The sequence below is a fragment of the Hyaena hyaena genome, unplaced genomic scaffold (assembly GCF_003009895.1).
Source record: "Hyaena hyaena isolate Hyena2069 unplaced genomic scaffold, ASM300989v1 scaffold_1330, whole genome shotgun sequence".
NCBI classification, from domain to species: Eukaryota; Metazoa; Chordata; class Mammalia; order Carnivora; family Hyaenidae; genus Hyaena; species Hyaena hyaena.
The window spans coordinates 232,272-238,271 of NW_024081959.1; the positions used below are offsets into that span (position 1 = coordinate 232,272).

At 34.1% G+C, this 6,000-nt stretch overlaps 1 long non-coding RNA gene across 2 annotated transcripts in view; it reads right to left on the minus strand.

Annotated features, from left to right (window-relative positions):
- LOC120225120 overlaps positions 1–4,931 on the minus strand; it is a 116,044-nt gene extending 111,113 nt beyond the window's left edge. For both annotated transcript variants that reach the window (XR_005526739.1, XR_005526738.1), the window contains exon 1: positions 4,867–4,931. This is a non-coding gene — a long non-coding RNA (uncharacterized LOC120225120). The remainder of the gene's footprint in view (positions 1–4,866) is intronic.
- Positions 4,932–6,000: the final 1,069 nt, after the last annotated feature.

A 6,000-nucleotide genomic window follows, 5' to 3' on the forward strand; every position in this document is an offset into this window, starting at 1 on the left:
AAAATAGAAATCGAAGGAAAACTTCCAGACTCATTCTACAAGGCTAACATCACTTTGACTCCCAAACCACAGAGAGACCCAGCAAAATAAGAGAACTACAGGCCAATAACCTTGATGAATACGGATGCAAAAATCCTTAACAAGATACTTGCAAAACGAATCCAACAGCACATAAGAAGAATTATCCACCATGATCAAGTAGATTCATTCCTGGGTTACAGGACTGGCTCAATATTCACAAATCAATCAATGTAATACATCACATTAACAAAAGAAAAGATAAAAGCCATGTGATCCTGTCGATAGATGCAGAAAACGCATTTGACAAAATAGAGCATTCCTTCTTAATAAAGACCGTCGAGAAAGTCGGGATAGAAGGAACTTAACTTAAACATCATAAAAGCCATCTATGAGAAGCCCTCAGCTAACATCATCCACCTCTCAATGGGGAAAAACTGAGAGCTTTCCCCCTGAGATCAGGAACACGACAGGGATGTCCACTCTCACCACTGTTGTTTAACATAGTGCTGGAAGTCCTAGCATCAGCCATCAGACAACAAAAGGAAATCAAAGGCATCAGAATTGGCAAAGAAGAAGTTGTTCACAGATGACATGATACTCTACATGGAAAACCTGACAGACTCTACCAGAAGCCTACTTAGAACTGATCCATGAATTCAGCAAAGTTGCAGGATACAAAATCAACGTACAGAAATCGGTTGTATTTTTATACACCAATAACGAAGCAACAAAAAGAGAAATCAAGAAAATGATCCCATTCACAATTGCACAAAAACCCATAAAATACCTAGGAATAAACCTAAACAAAGGTATAGGAGATCTGTATGATGAAAACTATAGAAAACTTATGAAGGAAATTGAAGAAGTCACAAGAAAATGGAAAAACATTCCATGCTCGTGGATCAGAAGAATAAATATTGTTAAAATGTCGATAGTACCCAAAGCAATTTACGCATTCAGTGCAATCCCAATCAAAATTGCACCAGCATTCTTCTCAAAACTAGAACAAACTATCCTAAAATTTGTATGGAGCCACAAAATAGTCAAAGTAATATTGAAGAAGAAAACCAAAACGGGAGGCATATCATCCCAGACTTTAGCCTCTGATGAATAGGGCACATGTACCCCAATGTTCATAGCAGCACTCTCAACAATAGCCAAATATGGAAATAGCCTAAGTGTCCATCAACTGACAAATGGATCAAGAAGATGTGGTTTATCTATACCATGGAATACTACATGGCAATGAGAAAAAATGAAATCTGGCCATGTGTACCACAGGGGTGGACCTTGAGGATGTTATGCTGAGTGAAATAAGTCAGGCAGAGAAGGACTGATACCATATGTTTGCACGTATAGGTGGATTAGGAGGAACTTAATGGAGGACCATGGGGGAGAAGAAAGGGAAAAATAGTTGGGGAGAGGGAGGGAGGCAAACCATGAGAGACTCTTGAATGCTGTGAACAAACTGAGGGCTGATGGGAGTTGGAGAGAAGGTAAGGGGGCTCATGGGCATGGAGGAGGGCACTTGTTGGGATGAGCACTGAGTGGTGTTATATGTAAACCAATTTAACAAGAAACTATTTAAGAAAAAATAAAAATTAAAAATTAAAATGATATTTTCAGATATTGATTAAGTATCTTGAGGCAAGGAGATCAACCTGTATGTAGTATAAAGGTGAATCCTAAATATATTTATATGTAACTTTATACCAGGGAATTAGAGGGAGATTTCACACCACACACACACACACACACACACACACACACACACACACACAGAAGTGATGTGAAAATGGAGTAAAGAAAGATTTCAAGATGCTGGCCTTGAAGTATGGAGTTAGGGAGTGTGTGGCAACAAGACAATGAAAGCTGGCAGCCACCAGAAGCTTGGAAGGAGCAAGTCGGGGATCCTTCCCTACAGCCTCTAGAGGGAGCTCTGCTGACACCTTGCTATTATTAGCCCAGTGAATATTATTCCAGAATTCTGGCCTCAGGATTGGGAAAGAATAAATTTCTGTTTTTTTCAGCCCTCAATTTATGTCAGTTTGTAACAGCAGCCACAGGAAACTGATGCAAGCATTGTACACAAAATAAGTTTTAACATTGATAGATTCTGATTGTTTAAACAGGTCATAAAAAAATGAGGAATCTGCTATTTTAACCTTGCCATTTCAGAGCTTCCTAGTAACATTGCTGGAGCAAGCAAAGGTAAACCATGTAAATTCTTTACAGAGATGAATTTTTAGTCAGACAAGGTTTATTTTTTTAATTTATAAAAAGTTTATTATTTCTGGAAAAAATAGAGTAATTTTTTATAGAAAGTGCTAATAATTAATTGTTTCCATTTTGAGAAAAGTTTTGATTTTCCCACAGAATTAATCTGAGTGATAGCTGTCTTCATGCCAATTAAAAACTAGTTAAACCTCTGGAAAGCAGACAGCATAATTATAATACTCTATCCTTGAAGACAACATAATTTGCCAAAAGGAACTTTAGAAGAGTCTACCAGATAAACTACTGTTTAATCTCAGTTAAGAGGATGCCTGACAATTGAGTTGATAAGGCTACCATTTAATGATAAGGGTAGCGAGAGGGAGAAGTGGGCTTCAAATGTAATGTAAAAAAAATCTATTATTTACATAGTAGTTTCATGAGGATAATTAGACCTCCAAATTAACATGTAAAGTGGCAATTCAATATATAACTAAGAAGTTCAGTTAAAGCATATCTTCAGGGCACATTGCTATGTGGTTATAATGTGTCCTAGGGCTATGGAGAGAGAGAAGAGAAGGGTGTCTCATGAGAAAACCAGGCATTATGCCACAATTTGATATGAGAATTAGGTTTGTATAGAATTGATTTCATACAAACAAAAGAACAAAAAGAAAGGGATACATGCAAATAAAATACAGTAAATGGAAAGTAAGTATAAATATCATACCAAAAAAATAAAGAAAAAGTTGGGAAGAAACATTTTAGCAAAGATTAACATTCATATTCGACATTACAGCAACGAAGACAAAACAAAGAACACCCAGGAACTCTATTAAAAAAAAAAAAAGAGAGTAGAATATGATGAAAATTGAGCCAGGCTAACTAAGGAAATAAATTAAGGAGAAATAACACAATTAGATACAATCAAGTGGAAATGAAGCAGAAAAGGGAGAATCAATAGTGTAGAAAGACATACCAGTTTTATGGAGGACAGGCTTAAGAAAATCATATATAATGTGAAAGCAAAGGATGAAGAAAGCCAACCAGTTTATATAAAGAATATAATAATTAAGGACACAGATCTGAAATAGTGATATTCTAGTTTCCCTGAAATGAAAAAAGGCAATGATATAGGATTTATTCAAATTTTAAAAAGGAGAAGAAAATATAGATGAAGTAAAGGAAACGACTCTAACAAAAATATAAAATGAAATAAATTTGACTATGGCAAAATTTACATTGATCTAGTTCTCCATTCTGCTTTGTGTTCACAGCCTTTGTTCATGTGACTTTGTGGTTTTTCCCACTGGGAGGAATTTATTTCTTGGCTCCTCTGACGATGGACTTGACCATGAAATTCACTTTGACCACAGATGTATGTGAGGCAAAGGTAGTGTAGAATGTATAAGCCTAGCATCAAGGAACATCACACATATTTTCTCTTGCTTCTCTTAAATTTCTTTCATCCCCATGAGAATTTCATCTATGTCCCAGTGTCCAAACATCTCTCTGGTATCTTCCAGTTCCACACTCAATGGTCCAGAAACGATAATAAGCATGGGAAGAAAATTGAGCTGAAACTAAACCTTAGAGCCATGTCTTACTGATTCCAGCCTATACCACATAGACCCCTGACAAACCCACCATTATGTGATCACATATCAATTACTATTTTAAATCAATGAGATTTTTAAAGCTATTTATTTATTTTGAGAGAGAGAGGGAGGGAAAGAGAGAGAAGAAGGAGTAGGAGGAAGGGGAGGGGGGAAGAGGGGGAGGAGAGAGGAGAAGGAGCAGAGAAAGAATCCCAAGCAGGCTTGGTCCTGTGAGCACAGAGATCAATGTGGGGCTCAATTTTAGGAACCACAAGATCGTGAACTGAGCCAAAACTAAGGATTGGATGCTTAAATCGATGGAGCCAACCAGATGCCTGTAAACCAGAGATTTTAGGTGAACTCTTACATGGTATTTTTGTGGTAATAGTTGATATATTCATTGACCCAAAAAAATCCATTGATCCAATTAAATTTAACTTTAAAGAAATAATATAATTTGCAAAAATCCATGAAGGCACACGCTCCCAACATATTAAAATAAATAAATAATTTGGGGGAAATGAATACAGAAAAAAAAATCCCACATTTACCTCTAAAGAAAAAGAAAATAATAAACAAATTGATCTCAAAATTCTCAATACAATGGGATAACTCAAAAGTGTATTTAAAAGACAACAGCTAGAGAAATTTTTAATATTTTAATCAGATGGCTTAATTCCCGTTTTTTCAAAACACAGCAGTGACTTATACCATACTTAGATTAAAGTACAAAGTGCTATTTCCTAAATGACCTGATCGAAAGCTAGATCTCTAATCTCTTAAACAACCTCTCTGTCACTTAATTTTCTCTGCCCATTGTGGTCTCCATGATACTTGCAGCAAAGCCAATAATTTTTATAGCTTCAGAGTCTGCATTTGCTATTTCTTCTTCTTAGGCATTTCCTTCCTATTTCAGATAGCTTTTTCTCAGAGGCCTATCCCAATCACGTCTTTACAAACTATACTTCATATTCCTTAATATCCCCTACCTAGTGTACTGAATATTTTTTGTGTATCTTACATATTTATTTACCTGTTAATTGTATCCACAATGCAATAAGAGCTAAAATAAGGTTGAGGTTTTGGCTGCTTATGCAATGCTGTATAATCAGTATCTGAAAATTTATTTCAAAGGAAATAGTCAATAGATTATTAATAAATATTTTAACATATTGATAAACAAATGCTAGTAGTTAAGCAAATCCCTAAATAATTTTAACAAAAGTGAATAAGCTTTCTGCAGAAGTATAGAATCTACATAATTTCCAAATAAAATCAACTTCATATCACCCTCTGGACAACTGATCAATAAACAAATAAAAACTACAAATATCAGAACACAACAATGTAAATTACCAGTGGTAGCACTGAATGTAGTTATTAACATATATCTGTGTTAATTTAATAGACCATTATAGATATGAAGTTATGTTGTAAACTGTAAAAAAAATTTGTTATTTCATGAAACTCTTATGACAATTTATTTATAAAAACTGATGCAAAAATCTCAAACATGAAAAATTGATTTGGGAAGGCTATAGGAGAAGGTAAAGTAAATTATTTATTTAATTTTTATTTAATTTTACTCTATGTGGTCCTAAAGTTGCTAAATCAAGAGATAAAGTAAGGATTGATACAGACATGCACAGAAAATTCTATGAATAGAATGAAAGCATTCTATAATTTCCAGATTATAAGAAGAAAGTAGAAATGAAAGAATAATACAGATCATGAAGCACATGCTAGAAAACAAAGGCAATTGATAAGAAACATTAAAAAACAGAAAATCAAATGAGATGATGGAAATAAAAGCACAATTTTATGCCAGATAAATATATAGAAATACAACAGCTTCACATTCAGAATTACAAAATTAAATCCAACTGCCTTGGGTTATAACATTCAACTGTATACTGTTTACAAAGAGACATATCTAGAACAAAATGAAATAAAAACATGAATGTTAAAGAAGGAAAAGATGAAAGATGCAAAAGAAAACGGCTTCTACAATGTTAATGTCAGAAAGTAAATAAAATTAAAAGTAAAAAATAAATAGTAGCAAAATACATAAAACAATATGTATGAAATATGAAACAATAGAAATACAAGAAACCAAAGAACAATGTGTTTATCTCCTCTGACAGATCAAACTGACAAAAAAAAAAAA